At 40.9% G+C, this 17,405-nt stretch overlaps 1 protein-coding gene across 1 annotated transcript in view; it reads right to left on the bottom strand.

The window, feature by feature from the left end:
- Positions 1-1,854: 1,854 nt before the first annotated feature.
- The window catches only part of ZNF706 (zinc finger protein 706), a 664,654-nt gene continuing 649,103 nt past the window's right edge, over positions 1,855-17,405 (bottom strand). Inside the window, exon 5 of the transcript XR_007728142.1 lies at positions 1,855-7,803. The gene's annotated coding sequence lies outside the window, so the exon portion shown is untranslated. The remainder of the gene's footprint in view (positions 7,804-17,405) is intronic.

Raw genomic sequence — 17,405 nt, 5'->3', positions numbered from 1 at the left:
TCCTAAGGAGCTTTAGCATGGCACCAGTGGAAGGCACTGTTAGATGGCAGCAATGCAGAGTTGTGGAAAGGCCAAGGGGCAGAGGATTTGAGGCAGATCAGCTCCTATCTGTGAAGCAGTGTAGTGGGAAAAGCACAGACTTTGGAGTCACACAGACCTGGGTTCTAGTCCCAGCCTACCTCTATCAGCTGTGTGACCTTGGGGAAGTTGCTGAACCTCTTTGTGCCTCAGTTTCCATAGGTACAAAATAAAGAGGCTAGATTGGAAGACTTCCAAGATCTTGTCTAGATATAAATTCCTTGGTTCTAAAAGGGTGGCTTATGTGCATAAAATAAATAGATGGAAATACAGTATTTTTCTTTGGATTTTGCTCTCGAATCTGTACTAATATTGGTTATCAAGTATGCACAGCCAGCCTGCTTCTACTGCACTGCATGATGGCATGTAATGATGGAACAGAGCTGACATGTTCACAAAAGCACTTTTCTCTGTGGGTAGGAGTGGAAAATAGTTCCATTTAGTTGATATCACTAATTTTTAAAGAAAACCATATGAGCTAAAGAGAACTGAAGATGAATGTGGGAGCTATGAGTCAACCACTGAATCTCAGCTGCATTAATTTTACATTATAAATGACACAGTTTTAAAGTTTCTTGGATTTTATAATACTTGAAATTTTTCTTTAAAAGAGTACACCCTATCCATGCCAATACATGTTAAAAAGATTGAACATTTCTTCCCATTCTAAAGCATCTTTAAAACCATGACTGTGCTCTTAGCGATTTTTAATATAAAATACATTTCTAGCAGTGTTATAAACTGCTAATAGCACTTTTTGTGAAAATTGGCTACTTCATATAAAAAGAAAAACCCACAGTTTTTGTTATCTTGGTGGGATTTTTCCCCCCTTTTGAATTGTTTTATAATGGATAATGTTGTTTAAAAACATCCAGCGTTTCCATGAGAAATGAAATATTCAGAAGACTTCTGGATAAGTGATATTTATATACAGTTTCTTTAATCTTAAATATCTAACTCTTAAATAGCATATATGAGAAATTGTTTTCCTTTACTGTCGTAGATTCAAAGTGGCATAAAAAATTTTCAGGTAGGAAACTAAAATATAAGACCTAGAGATTATGTAAGAAAGATCCATGCTGGCGATCCTTACCTCAAAGCAAACCAAGACCCAGAGAAAGAGAAGAATTTCAAAGCCTGACTTAGAGGACTGTGGAAAATAATTACATCAAATCAAAGTTTAGGACAATCTTGGACCATGGAAAGAAGAAAAGAACATTTAGCACATTGTTAAAAATAGATACTCATTCTCTTTTAACCGTAAAGTTCTTTAACATCTTACATTAGCAACAGACAGATTGGACCCAGTTTCAGTTCACTCTCTGCCACTTAACCATTCCAGGCCTTGATTTTTTCATCACCAAAATGGGGGCGATGTTATTTCCTGGCAGGCTAAGTGTGCAGCTGACATGAGACAATGCGTGTGCAGTCCTTTGTAAATCATACAGCACTTCAAACACAGAGGTCTGCTGTTATGGGTCAAGCCTGTCAGGAAAGCTCATGGTTAATGCGAATGACCCGGAAACGACTCGTAGCTGTTTAACACACATGTTTTTGGTATCAAAACTGCAAGCGGGATTCAGTTTGAAAGAGCATTATTGAGAGAAAAAAAAATCTGCTCTGCAGATTCCAACTGTGATGTGGTGCCTGTTTCTTGGCGCAGACCTCTCACTTAAACTAATTAAAGTTCTACACAGGTAGAAAACGAATGCTTGACTTGAGATCTGCCATGTGGACCTAAAAGATGGAATTATCTATGGCTCTTTTATTTTGGTTAAAAGAAAGCAGCATTTGCTTTGTTTAAAAAAGAAAAGTGGGGGGAGGGGAATGTATGTGGGTTTGTTTAAATGCTGAAGAAAATTGTTCTAAGCAGCTGGAGGAATAAAAGGGAGGAGCACTAAAGAAAGAATGTGCTAAATCTAAAGATATAAGAACAACACCCAGGAATTGATTGAAAATGCTTTGGTGACAAGTGAGGCATGTAATGACAAGAAAACAGCATGTGTGCATACTGAGGAGGTGCATGCGGAAAACAGGTTTCTCCTTTTAATTAGCTTTGCCGCTGGAATGACCTCCCTCCACTTTCTGCCCAGCTCTTCCATCCCAGAATTCCACTCTGGGTTCTTGTGATGTGCTAACGAGGCTGCAGGGCAGCTCTGATTGAGTGGGTCAATAACACTGGCTCAAGGCCACCTAGAGAAGTGTTCTCCCCAGCCTGACAGATGCCCTCTAAAGAAAAACCTGGAAGAGCACCAGCCTTTTTGATGGTGGCTTAGATACTTGAAGTTCGACGTCATTCTTTGGGTGAAACAGTGATTCTTCCCTGCCTGGCCAACCTATAGCCCCTTCTGAAATTTAAATTTTTTCAGGAATATGTTGGAAAGTCTACTTGTTTTTCCCCAATGTCTGTCCTCCTTCTCTCTTGATAGAATTTCAGTTTTTACTGATTGTACAAAATAAAGACATTTGCCAGCCTTCCTTGCAGCTGGTGTGTGTGTGTGTGTGTGTGTGTGTGTGTGTGTGTGTGTGTGTGTAAGGGGAAGTGCTGGGTGCAGCCTCTGGGGTGGGGTTATGGCCATCCTCCTCTTTCCTGCCTGGACCATGCAGATGAGGGCCATCCCCCAGAGATAATAAGCAATAAGATGGGAGATACCTGGGGGTCCTTGACACCATGGACCCACCATACTCGTCTTTGGCTGCAAACTCTCACACTGTCATGGAAGATAAATAAACCTCAGTGTTGCTTAGGCCATTGAAACTTTAGATCTCTGTTGCACACAGCTGAACCCATAGTCCAACAAATGTATCTTCTTGACTAAATCTTACCTTCTTACTCTGATGATTTATACTCAGAATAAATTTAACTTTGTCTATATCTGGGGTAAAAAAAAAAAACACAGCTCTTCAATAAATCTGGTTCTCTCCAAAAATATTCCAGAAAATTCATGTGATTGGAAAACTGGGCTACTTAGTAGAAATAAAAAAAAAAAAAATTTTTTTTTCAGGGCATTGTTCGGAAAGCAAAGATCTCCAAAATTTAGTCTTCCGTTATGTCTGCAGAATGCACTTAGTACATGTTTGGTCAATTTAACGTTCGTTGGTGAACCTGGCCAGCAAAGCTTGCGAAACAGAGAATGTGAATGCACAGTGCACAACAGTGGGCTGAGCTTTGGACATCAACAGGGGAATAAAAATCAGTTCAGCTCTTGCTAAAATAGTTTTCCATTGTCTGAATCAGAACTGAGCACAAATGAGTCACCAAAGTTAAAGCTGAAAAACAACTAACTTGGACTAAGAGTCCAATAAGCCAAAGCCAAGTCTGTTATATATTATTTTATGGAATTATGGGGATGAAGAGGTTTTAGAAAAGAGTAATGTGGAAGAATCTATGGGCTTGTGTGTATATCTCAAGAAGTTTTCAAAAGTTCATGGAAAATTTATATTATGCATGTATTTCAATTTTTTTTTTTTTTTTTTTGCCAATAAACTCATAGTACCTTGTTATAACATGTCTGAATAGAATCTAGGTTGAGGCTCTCAGAAGAGTAAGACATCAGCTTGAAAACAGCCCCTATGAGAGCAACATGAATTTTGCTAAAATTGAAGCAAGAACAAATGTGTCAAATTTATGGTGACACTTGAGTGAAAGAATGGTGAAATCACTGATGCTTTATGAAAACTTTAGGAGTATAATGTCCCAAAGAAATCAGCAGTTTACAAATGGGTAACTCGTTTTAAGAAGGGATGAGATGATGTTGAAGATGAAGCCCATAGTGGCAAGCCATCCATATCAATTTGTGAGGAAAAAATTCATCTTGTTCATGCCCTAATTAAAGAGGACTGATAATTAACAACAGAAACAATAGTCAACACCACAGACAACTTAATTGATTCAGCTTACACAATTCTGACTGAAAAAATCAAAGTTGAGCAAACTTTCCACTCAATGTATGCCAAAACCATTGCTCCTAGAATCATCTGCAGGCAAAAACAGAGCTTTCAATGAAATTGGAAACAAGTAACATTAAGATCCTGAAGCATTTCTTTGAAGTAACAAGAGAAGAAACATGGCTTTACCAGTACAATCCTGAAGACAAAGCACAATCAAAGCAATGGCTACCAAGAGGCATAAGTGCTCTAGTCAAAGCAAAAGTATACTAGTTAAGAGCAAAGGTCATGGCAACAGTTTTTTGGGGTGATCAAGGCATTTTGCTTGTTTATTTTCCATAGGGCCAACAAATGATAACATCTGCTTATTGTGAGAGTGTTTTGAAAACATTAGCCAAAGACTTAACAGAAAAACACCCAGGAAACCTTCACCTGAGAATCCTCCTCCACCATGACAATGCTTCTGTTCATTCCTCTCATCAAACAAGAGCAATTTTATGAGAGTTTTCATGTTAGGCCCACCTTACAGTCCTGATTCGGCTCCTTCTGACTTCTTTTTATTTCTTTTCTTAACAAATCTTTAAAGGGCACCCATTTTTCTTCAGTAATAATGCCAAAAAAAAAAAAAAAAAAAGGTTGCACCGACATGGTTAAATTCCCAGGTCCCTCAGTTCTTTAGAGATGGAATAAATGATGGTTAGTATCATTGCTCACAAGAGTGTCTTCAACTTGATGGAGCTTATGTTGAGAAATCAAGTTTTATTTTGTATTTTTATATTTTATTTCCATTTTTCTACAAACTTTTTGAAGTCCCCTGTGTGTTTGTATATGTACATACCTAAGCTGGAGTATAACATCACTTTGGAAAAAATTCTTTACATTAAAATTCACTTCCAGAATAAAGAGGTTCACAACTATAGGTTTCAAAGAATATCAGAACAAGAAACTAGAGATCTCTCTCCAGGTTAAACATCATTCCATTATCAATAAGGTTTGGATGTGGTTGCTCAAGCTGCTGTAAATTCTACATTTCTCCACCGATTTTGGAGTGATTTTGTCAGATATAGGGTTAAACGCCATTGCCAGCAACCCTCAATGAACCCAAACAGGAATAGTCTACTTTTCCTGATTTCTTTTTAAAGTCTCACAAATTATCTTTTTAATTAAACATTCTAGAATTTTTCCCAGGAAACAGCTTCAATTTTATTAGCTGGTATTGTCCATAAGTCACCTTTTGGACAACTGGGTTGACATTTCCTTGATTCTTGTCTTTTGGCCACTCTCATTTATCATAAGCTTTAAGAACTTACGGCTATGCAATTTTATCTGCGTATCTTTTCAGTGCCCCAGAAGCAAATTTTTAGGGCCGAGAGACATATTTTGTATAGCTACTATAGTGTGTTCTCTTTTAGCCATGTTTGTTTTATTCCTTCTAATTTTGAGAAATGAGAACACTATCTTTCATGAAGAAGAAATGGAAAGTAGAGGTTATTTGTTGATGTGAAAGGATAAGAGGTATCACATGGAATAGAACTTTTTAAAAGTGTTACACTTCTCTAAAGTTTCAACAGCAGTAGTTCTCAACCCTGGCCACACATCAGAACCACCTGGAAAGCTTAAAACAAGACAAAAACAAACAAGCAAACGATCATACCTGATCCCCACTCCAGAGTTCCTGATTTAATTGGTCTGGGGTGGGGCATGGGCATGTGTGTTTTTAAAAGTTCTCCAGGAGATTCTAATATGCAGAGTTGAGAATTACCGCAAATCTAACCATTAGAAAAGTATAACCTTTTTTTTTAAAGGCCTGATTTCCATAGGCAATCTTGTCTGTTGTCCCATGAGTTAGGATGCAGCAAAGCTTTGATAAAAAGGGATTTTCAGGCTGTAAGCCCATATACTCATGGAAGCTCTGAGCAACAAGAGGTGTTGGCTAACTTAGCTCAGTGGTTCTGAAAGTCTGATCTTGGATAGCATCATTTGAGGAATGTATTGAAAACGCTGATTTCTGAAGCTCCCTTGCTGTCCTCCTTAAGGTTCTAAATTGCTTGGGAACTGAGGTAATGGGAAGGGTACCAGCACCTGCGTTTGTAACAGGCAGGCAGGCCAAGCAGTTCTAGTGCTGCTGTCCCACTCTGAAGACCACAGCCTTACCCAATGGGACACACAGCCTTGAGAAGCATGGGAGACTACACCTTAAGCAAGATTTAGTATATTCAAAGTAAAGCTTTCCAGTCTTAGGCATGAATGGCAAGAACCTCACAGACCAGGGCTGGCTTACAGTTCAGCTCTGTCCCTTGACCAGCAGATCTAAAAGGAAGATCTTATTCTGGGTCAGAAAAACAGATGCTGACAAAGCTGCGTTTTCTGAGGTTCCCAGCATTTCTGAGGTCTTTCTTTACCAATCCCTCCCAAACACATTATTTTGTTCATTTCTTGTCAGCTGTCTTTACATTACTCCTTTTTAAATTTTTGATCTCCAAACATAATTTCTCTTTATATTGACCAGTACTCATTTGAAAGCCTCAGTTTTCCGGAGTTGGCCTTCCAGCCAACTCCCAGCAGCTTGTGCTGTTCAGGTACCCTGCGAGTGCCTCTTGTCTGTTGGAGAACTCAATGAGGTACCTGAGCTACTTCTTTCTCATAACAATTACATGTGATTGTGTGACAGAACCGTTCTTTAGGGTTCCATTCCTCTTGCACCATATTCCCTTCTAGTTTCTGGCCATAGAATCGTAACTATAATTTTCTGAACTTTTCACTATCAATCTCATTAAAGTTAAGTCTCCTGGACCCCCGTGCCTGACTCCATTCTACCTTGGAGTGAGTTGCCTGATTACCCAGGGTCTCCCTGCTAGAACCTGGGTATAGCTTTTGCTCTTTTTTGAGTTTTCACACCACTTTTTTACTAGTCACAATACCTCTTTTACATGTAATTGTAAACTACAATGATATAATTTTCCTTCTTCGTGAGAATTAGATAGTAGACCCTCATTTTTTTCATTCATTTTTAGATATGAAATTGTCAAGTCAATAATTTACCAAATGCACTCAGCAGACTGAACATTCTAGTAAAGGCCTAGAGAGCTGAAAAACATTTTTACTACATCTTGCCTCTCTCAGTTTGAAACTGGGGTTAGGAAACATGGTCCATGGATGGTAGTGGCTTGTGGTCCCTGGTTTTAAACTGTTCCCATGGTAGAATCACTTGAGTCTCTCTCCTTTCATCTCCACACAAATATTCTCCATCCCGCTTCTTCACGCAGGCTTCTGGCTTTCTGTGCACTTTCAGACATTTTGGACATATACTGCTCCTCTGCTATCCTTTCTCTCAGGGCTTCCATATTCCATATTCCAATTTAGAACCTCCTTAAGGTTCTGCATTACTTGGGAACAGAGGTAATGGAAGGGGCGCCAGCACCTGCTGTACACAGTCCTGAGCCCTGTGTTTCACGGTATCTAGGAAATCTTGATTTCTTCCAGGTGTTAACATCTCAAGTTCCTTTGCTTCATATTCACACTTGAAATCACATATAACATTCCTTACTTTTTCCTCCTGTTATTTTTGCATGCAAATTAAGAGATTCTCCAATTACTCTGCGTCATACGTTTTCTTACCAATAAAAGGGCTTATAGTTTCACTGGAGTAATTTTTCCACCCTCTTAAACTGCAGTTTAAGGTCTTCTTGGTGAGGTTACCGAATCTCTGACAAGCATATATTCTTTCCACAGTCTTCACAGGGCATGCTTCAGCCCTTGCTAGGAGTCCATCATTTTGCCATAACATTTGCTCCCAGGTCATCTGCTTGCAAGAGGCAATCAAGAGTTTGGGAAACCCTTACAAAAGAAATGACAACAGTTTATTTTTGGCTCCTGACATTTTGTGCTTCTAATACCCAGTAAGCCTTTCTGCCCCACAGTCAGGATGCCTTAATTGGCAGTAAATGGTGAGGCTGTAACCCAGAAACAGACATCGTTTCAGTGTTGGTCTTAATGTCCCTGAGGCGTAACTGCTGACCTTGTCTTCCCTGTAGCTGTGGCCATCATTGACTGAGGAGGGAGAAGTCCTTTTCCTCCTACTGTAATGGTTCTCTTATTGAACTCCTCAAAGGCTGGCCTTGTTTAGGTCAGGTTATCATTCAGCATTCTTATAGGAACTTTGGATTCATTACCTCCAGTCTAGGTCAGAAGACATCTAAGGGACACCACCCAGGTCCAACCTCCAAGGGTTTCCATGTGCTGATGGAAAACCTGTCTCCCAGTTACTCAATGTCCTGACTGAGGAGAAGGCCCTGCTGATCCAGGCTTTCTCCACTCCCGTGGCTGGGAATAGCTTTTGTTCTTCCTTTTTGTTTGAGAGTCTAATCCTGGCAAAGTGGGATGAAAGTTATTAGTCCTAATGTTCTTTTTATAACAACTTCTTTCTTAAACAAATGAACGAACAAATAAATGAAAACTTAGGATTCCCTTCCAGTGGTCACTTCTGCCTCCAGCGATTAATCCATCTCTCAGCTGCCTTTCACAACAAAACTTTTGAAGAGGTCTATACATGCTGTTTCTACCTTCCCATCTCCCATTCCTTCTGTAACGTGCTAATCTGGCATGCATCCTCCCCAGTCATTTGCAAATGCTATCAGGTCCCCACTATGCCCTCAGGTTACGGAGACTTTTCTCTCATCTGGCTTGCCCTCCTCTTGGGGTCATTTAACTGAGTGCTCCCCTAGAAACACCCTTCCCCTGCTTCTTCTCTCCTTTCTTGCCTCCTATTCCTCTACTTAACTTCTGAATGTAGGGGCTCCTCAGGGCTTGGTCTTGGGCCCTCAGTTTTCTATCTATAATCCTTTCCCAAGTGATCACACTCAATCCTAAAGCTTTAAATACTTTCTACGTGTTGACAGCTCTGGAATTTATTATCTCCAGCCCAACCTCCCTCTCAGAATCATATATGCCTCTGGACATACGTGTTTCAAGTACAATGTACCTGACACTGCCACTTGTCTAATGGGCATCCCAAACTTATATCCAAAACTGAGTTCTTAATTTCCTAGCACATTCCTCTCCAATCTGTTCCTTCTCCCAGGTTCTCTATCATCTCAGCATATGGCCTTACCAGCTGATTAAGCCACAGACCTGAGAGGCATCTTTCATTCCTCTTTTTCTTTCATCCCATACACAGACGCCATCAGCAGGTCCAAGTCTCCATCTTCCACTTGGATTACTGTTATTACAGATTACTCATCTGTCTCCCACCACCGCACACACTCGCCACCTTCCAAATGATCCCTGCACAGCAGGGAGAGTGGTCTTCACGAATGTAACTCTGACCACGCTGCTCCCTTGCTTGGGACATTTTCCGCCCTTCCCATCGCATTTAAAATAGAGTCTAAAAGCCTCGCCGTAACTGACAAAGCCTTGCTGCATTTGGCTCCTGCTCTGCTCTAAATCTCATCTCATGCCATCTGGTCCCCTGGAGTGTTCCCGTCACTCTGGCACTTGGGCCCTCTTTCCTGCCTCAAGGTCTCTGTCCTTGCTTTCCTAACGCCTGCAGAGCTCAGGTTACCTGGCCTCCTAAGAGGAATGTGATGACCACCCTGTGTAGAATAGGATACACCTGCTGGCCTCTTCCACAGCGCCCTGTGCCTGCCCTTGCAGACTATACACTGCACGAGGCAGGACCCTCCTATCATGCTCAGGGTTGCATCCCCAGTACCTGGCACCTAGGTGATCAGTACTGAATGAATATCTAGATGTGGGTGTTTTTGCACATTGGATTCCTAAGAATCTACCTTTATATGCCACAGTTCCCAAAAATGGTATTCAAACTGGGGCCTGCAGCACTCAGTATGCTGTTTAGCTCTCCTTCAATGTGACGGCCAGCTGTGGAGCCTGGCCCCTTCAGACCCACCACCGTCTTCAGGTTAAGGCCACACTCTCTGTCCAGGTCCCTTCCCTCTCCACAGCTGCTGACCTAGCACTGGGGGTATAGTATTGGTCCATCCCTGCCCTGCAAGGGATTCTTCTCTTGGGCAACTTTTGCCTGGGGACACCATAGGCCTGTCAGTGGCTTTCTCAGAACTGTGCTGCAATCTGAGGCTTTTCCCACCCAGCCCCTCCTTCCTTCTCCCTTTCTCCCCTCACAGGTATGAGAACTACATCAGGGTGTGAAGGCTGTCCTGGTCTACTCTTGCTATCTCCCCCTTTATCTTTCAAAAGTATCCCCTAATCGATTACATTTCTAATCCAGGTGAGGCAACAGCTTCCCAGGGGCGCTTCTGAACCTTGAAATATCAATACCATAAAACATGGTCCAGAAAAGCTAACTTTTATTTGATAGTATGTATAAAACCATCTGTTCATTTCCCATACCTCTTACAGACATGACCTTCAACTGGGATTAAAAAGAAAAAACAAACAAACAAACAAAAAACCCAAAAGACACCTGTGCCCCAGAGCCTTTGGTTTACCGCCCAGGGCTCTGATCACTCGAGATACATTCCAGAATTCATTTAACATGTGCTCCCACCAGAGTCAGCAGAATGGGTAACCACAGGCAGACAGCACATTCTGGCAATTATCAGGCCCATGCTCCAGAAAGGCAGCCTTAAGTTCATACTCCGGGTTTATAAATAGCGAGTCATCAACCACTACCAGTTATCTTGGTACTAGTGACATAATCTTGTAACTCCTAGTGACTAGAAAGCTTCATTAATTTTGTGGAGAATAAAACCTGCTCTCTTCATCAGAGGGAGAACTGCATTCTAATTTTGTAACTTGCATGATGTGGCACTTTTCCCCCTTCTCTGATTGAAAATCAGTACTTATTCCTGCTCTGCCTAAGTGCCATGAATACCAAGGCCATTGTCTATTTTGTTCACTGTTATAACCCATGGAATGCACTCCGTAATTACTTGTTGAGCAAATTATCATACAGATGCTTTCCTATTATCTCATTTTAGCCTCAAAACAACCCTGGGAGGTGTATGTATTATCTTCATTTTACTGGAATTCAGATCAAGTGACTTTTCCAAGGTCACTTGGTACTCTCCAATAATTCAGACACCAAATATTCAAGAAGCATGTCTGCCAGGGTCAGAAAATTCAGTTGCTAACTGTTTGGCTAACATTTATTGAATACTCTAAGCCAGTGGTCTACCATGTTTTTGGCAATAGGTACGGGTTTTGTGGAAGACAATTTTTCCGTGGACAGGGCTGGTGGGGTGGGTAGGGTTTCAGGGTGATTCAAGCACATTACATTTATTGTACACTTCATATTATTATTACATTGTAATATATAATAATTATAAAACTCACCATAATGTATTAATAGAATCAGTGGGAGCCCTGAGCTTTTTTCCTGCAACTAGACAGTCCCATCTACGGGTGATGGGAGACAGTGACAGATCATCAGGCATTAGATTCTCATAAGGAGTGCGCAACCTAGATCCCTTGCATAAACAGTGCACAGTAGGGTTTGCACTCCTATGACAATCTAATTCTGCCACTGGACTAATGGAACTCAAGCAGTAACGCAAGCAATGGTGAGTATCTGTAAATATAGATGAAGCTTCGCTTGCTCGCTTGCCTGCCTACCCCTCACCTCCTGCTGTGCAGCCTGATTCCTAACAGGCCAAGGACCAGTAGGGGGATCCCTGCTCTAAGCACATAATGATTTTATCACATTTGAGACAGAGTTAACTATTACCACCACCCCTACTTTACAGATGATAAAACCGATTTGGACGGCAGAGTGACTTGCCTAAGGCCATACAGGGAAGGGGTAAGGTTGAAACTACAATATAGGTCTCATTCGAAATTCATGCTCTAAATTCTTACTCCATTTGGCTTTTTTTCCAATAGAAAACAATCATTCCTCCTACAAACTACTTTTTTTTTTTTTTTTTGACAACATGATGGAGTCTCATTTTGTCACCCAGGCTGGAGTGCAGTGATGCAATCTTGGCCCACTGCAACCTCTATCTCCCAGGTTCAAGTGATTCTCCTGCTTCAGCCTCCTGAGTAGCTGGGATTACAGGTCTGCACCATGATGCCCGGATAATTTTTGTATTTTTAGTAGACGCAGGGTTTTGCTATGTTGGCCAGGCTGGTCTTGAACTCATGACCTCAAGTCATCCGCTGGCCTTGGCCTCTCAAAGTGCTGGGATTATAGGCATGAGTCACTGTGCCTGGCCCAAACATTTAACAAAGAAAAACAGTGTATCATCTTTGAGAGACTAATGAAAGGTCGATAAAATAAATCTGGTAGAAGTATAAATCACAGAGCAGAATTGTATTTTACCTTTCATTAAAAGAAAAAAAAAGGATCTTAGTGTTCAGACAGTGGCTTGGGAAGGAGATGAACACTGACTGATATCCAGTCATTGTCAGTGTTCTGTTAACACTGTTACCAAAGACTTGAGGCACCCACTTTAATAAAAGTCTCAATGACAAAAGAACAAAACAAAATGGGGCAGTGTCCTCTTGGGCTGCAATTAAGGAAAATCTATGTGTATAAGAAAGAGAAAGGGAAGGTAGTATAACACATAAAAGAGCTAAGCAGAAACATGGGATGTTTTTCCTGAGGCTTGGTGTCCCCATTAGTTTTACATTTTGACCACTTAATTCACATGTCACATTCCTGTGATCAAAAAAAAAAAAAAAAAAAAAAAAAAAGGCCAGGCACGACGGCCCATGTCTGTAATCCCAGCCCTTTGGGAGGCCAAGGTGGGCGGATCACCTGAGGTCAGGAGTTTGAGACCAGCCTGGCCAGCACAGTGAAACCCCGTCTCTACTAAAAATACAAATAGCTGGGTGTGGTGGTAGATGCCTGTAATTCCAGCTACTTGGGAAGCTGAGGTGGCAGAATTGCTTAAACCCAGGAGGCAAAGGTTGCAGAGAGTCAAGATTGGGCCACTGCACTCCGGAATGGGTGACAGAGTAAGGCTCTGTCTCAAAAAAACAAAAAAAACCAAAAACAAAAAAAGCCAGATGTGGGTTTTTGGATTATCCACCGATGTGCCTTTAGCTGAAGTTAACACGGATAGAGATGAACATTCAAAACACAGTATTTCACTATCAGCAGGGCGCAGGCCAATCAGAGTAGATCCTGCACCCTGTGTTGGTGCATGGTGCAGCCAGCATCCTGCTCTGCCAAATGTCACCCCTTCAGTTGCTGGATTTCAAAGGGGTGCAACAGGGTACAGCGTGGCTGAGGGAGTACCCACTGGGGTCAGGCCTGTGACCTTATTCCCATCTGGGTAGAGGTATTTCCACAGGGTCACTGGCACAATCATAGTGCTTTCTATAGCTAAAAATCAGCTCTGGATACAGGTTAACTGGGCACTAATTTCAACCCTTTAAGTTAAGTGAAAATGTTTGACACTGAACCTTCATTTTTCTTTGTTATTTTTTTAGGCGGATCTCTGCTCTTGTCGCCCAATGGTGCAATCTCGGGTCACTGCAACCTCCGCCTCCCAGGTTCAAGTAATTCTCCTGCCTCAGCTTCCTGAGTAGCTGGGATTACAGGCATGTGCCACCATGCCTGCCTAATTTTTTTCTTTATTTAGTAGAGATGGGGTTTCACCATGTTGGTCAGGCTGATCTCAAACTCCTGACCTCAGGTGATCCACCCGCCTGGCCTCCCAAATTGCTGGGATTACAGGCATGAACCACAGTGCCTGGCATTCGTTTTTCTTTAGATAAGTTATTTTAATGCAGAACCAGTTTAGAATACAACAGAGGCAAACCTCTATATTTTGACATAAAGGTCACTTCATTGTGTTGGTGCATTAAAGTATTTTCTTTGAAATTCAAATTTTTGCTTTTAATCTGTCTTCTCCCTGGAATCTGACAGTAGCCACAACAATCCTCTCCAAGTGGCAGGTTTATTCCCTTAGGCCTATAATTAGACTTTCAAGAACTAAACAAGAAAATACCAGTAAACCTCACTTTATGTAATCATGCAATCAAATACTCTTTATGCAAATGGCATTAGAAGGCTGGGCTATGACATCAACTGCAGGCTCGCCTCCCTTGCACAAGGAGCTTCTGCATATGCCAGTGGGCTATGGCATTTCCTTAAAGTGGCAGGCTCTATTATTAACAGCCTTTCATGACCCAAGTCAGTTAAAATCTGGTTTTATATCGAGTTGGTGAGCTTTGTAGTTAGAACTTTTAAGGTGTTTCAAATCACAGAAGCTTGGTTTAGTTTAGAAGCAGTCTCTGTCAATAGGATGGTCACTGGTCAGAGGAATTTTTCCCTTTGGATGATGCAAACAATCATTGAAAAAAAAAAAATGAAGGCAGTTTGAATTTGAAAACCAAAACTCAAACTAATCAACCCACCAGATAACAAACCAATCAAAATCAAAACAAAAGGAAAACCAGTTTCACAGTATGAATGGAAACATATGGGACTTTTACTTATTTGATATTTGTCTGCATTGTTTGAATTATTAACCATGAAGCATGTTACTACTTTCATAATCAAAAACTACCCCCAACATGACTAGTCAAGAATGAGATACTATGAAGAAAAGTTCCAGAGCATTTACGAGCTGAGAAAGGCATTTCCCATAGCTATTAATTCAAAATCTAAGGAACCTCAAGTATTTTTTTTTTTTTTTTTTTTTTTGAGACAGAGTCTCGCTCTGTCGCCCAGGCTGGAGTGCAGTGGCCGGATCTCAGCTCACTGCAAGCTCCGCCTCCTGGGTTTACGCCATTCTCCTGCCTCAGCCTCCCGAGTAGCTGGGACTACAGGCGCTCGCCATCTCGCCCGGCTAGTTTTTTGTATTTTTTTAGTAGAGACGGGGTTTCACCGTGTTAGCCAGGATGGTCTCGATCTCCTGACTTCGTGATCCGCCCGTCTCGGCCTCCCAAAGTGCTGGGATTACAGGTTTGAGCCACCGCGCCCGGCCGGAACCTCAAGTATTTTGAACACTTACACCTCTCCAGACTGGACACCCTGATGTAGCAATGTATCTTCATAACCACCTCTTCCAGAGAGTATTACCTTTTAGATAACTAATGAGCTTTTTTAAAATAAAAAGTTTCTATTATGTGCAGCTATACAGCTAAACGCTCACAACTACTCAGTAAAGCAGATCATTTCAGAGATGAGAACAATGCGATTTGGAGACATGAAGTGAGTTTACTCCTCCAGGTCACTCAAATTCTAAATTCCAGAGATGAATTTGAACCTCGGTGAGAAAGTCCATGCTATTTTCTCTACCTCTGTGACTCTAAAATATCTTCTTCCTGCTATTGACACACAGGAAGGTGTATCTAGGGTCACACATGGGATTCTCAACCTGCTGGCTGCAACTCACACTCTGTTTTCCCCTCTCAAGAAAGTACACTGAAATGCTACTGAATGAATTTTTATAGAGATACCCTTGAATCCATTCTCATAAGTCTATAAACTTTAGTAATTTAAAATGCTCATTAGATAACTTCTTTCCTTGGGAGGCGGAGGCAGACGGATCACGAGGTCAGGAGATTGAGACCAACCTGGCTAACATGGTGAAACCCCATCTCTACTAAAAATACAAAAAATTAGCTGGGCATAGTGGCAGGCGCCTGTAGTCCTGGCTACTTGGGAGGCTGAAGCAGGAGAACGGTGTGAACCCAGGAGGTGGAGCTTGCAGTGAGCCGAGATCACGCCACTGCACTACAGCCTAGGCGACAGAGCGAGACTCCATCTCAAAAAAAGAAAAAAGAAAAAAAAAGAGGTAACTTCTTTCCATAGCTAGAAGCCACACATCAGTGCATCGCACACCTCCTTGAAGAACTACTGCATCACACCTCAAAGGTTTTTACACTTTACAAAAGCACTTTTCCAAAGTTAAAAAAAAAAAAGTCCTCCTCACAGTGCTGTGAGATGGGAGAAGATACCGCTTTAAAGCTAAGAAACCTAGGCCTCGGAGACTTTAGTCTCTTGCGGACAAACTGAGCGACAGCTTCTGAATGGCTCCTCTATCACCTCCCCATACAAAAACCCTTCCCACGGACACCTGGTTTCCAACCTACTTCTACCAGTGTAGAAGCTTTTGTGCATACTTTTAACCCAGACATTTCATGTCTAGGAATTTTCTCAAGAAAATAACCACAATCACTTTTTTTGACTGAAAAGAGTAAAATGGATCTCAGGGTTTAAACTGTTGATCAGAAAGGTTATCATATGGTCAGTATTATTCTCCTGTTCAACCAACAGTGAGTGAGTGGCTCAACGTGAGTTCTATTTTCATGCTACCAATAAAGTCTAGTGCATTTTTATATATAAACATAATTTATAACTTTATTTTATAATTTCATAAATTGTTTTTTAAATATTACTTCATGTTCACATGCATTTTATATAACTTACATATAAAGTTACATTTTATATGTAATTAGTCATAAACTGCATGATATTTTGGTCAATGACAGACTACATATACAATGGTAGTCCCATAAGATTATAATGGAACTGAAAAATTCCTATCATCTAGTGATGTTGTAGCCTTTGTAATATTGTAGTGTGATGTGTTACTGGTGTTTGTGGTGATGCAGGTATTAACAAATCTACTCTGCTGCCAGTCATAAAAGCACAGCACACACAATTATATACAGTATGTAATACTTGATAATAAACAATTGTGTTACTGGTTTATGTACTTACTATACTATATACTTTTATTTTAGTGTACTCATCTCCTTATTTAAAAAAATGTTAACCGTAAAACAACCTCAGGGAGGTTCTTCAGAAGGTATTCCAAAAGAAGGCATCATTTAAGTTATCACAGATGACAGCTCCATGTGTGTTATTGCCCCTGGAGTCCCTCCAGTGGGACACAATGTGGAGGCAGAAGACAGTGATACTGATGATCCTGACTCTGTAGGCCTATGCTAATGTGTGTGCTTGTGTCTTAGTTTTAACAAAAAAGTTTAAAAATAAATAAAAAACTTTAAAAACAGAAAAAAAAACCCCAGAAGATATAAATATTTTTGTATAGCTGTCTGTACAATGTGTTTGTTTTATTACAAGAGTCAAAAAGTAAAAATAAAAAGTTTATTAAGTAAAAAAGTTAAGGCTGGGCATTTTGGCTCATGCTTGAAATGCCAGCACTTTGGGAGGCCAAGCAAGTTGATCACTGAGGTCAGTTCAAGACCAGCCTGGCTAACATGGTGAACCCCGTCTCTACTAAAAATACAAAAATTAGCCAGACATGGTGGTGAGCACCTGCAATCCCAGCTACTGGAGAGGCTGAGGCAGGAGAATCGCTTGAACCTGGAGATGGAGGTCGCAGTGAGTTGAGATCGTACCACTGCACTCCAGCCTAGCCAACAGCAAGACTCCGTCTCAAAAAAAAAAAAAACCACACACACACAACCAAACTTATACAATTCAAAAAAAAAAAAAGTTACAGTAAGTTAAGGTTAATTTACTATTAAAGAAAAATACT

Source organism: Macaca thibetana, chromosome 8 (genome assembly GCF_024542745.1).
Source record: "Macaca thibetana thibetana isolate TM-01 chromosome 8, ASM2454274v1, whole genome shotgun sequence".
Taxonomy (NCBI): Eukaryota; Metazoa; Chordata; class Mammalia; order Primates; family Cercopithecidae; genus Macaca; species Macaca thibetana.
The sequence above is the reverse complement of the archived record's forward strand: the minus strand, read 5'-3'. Positions and strand labels throughout refer to the sequence as shown.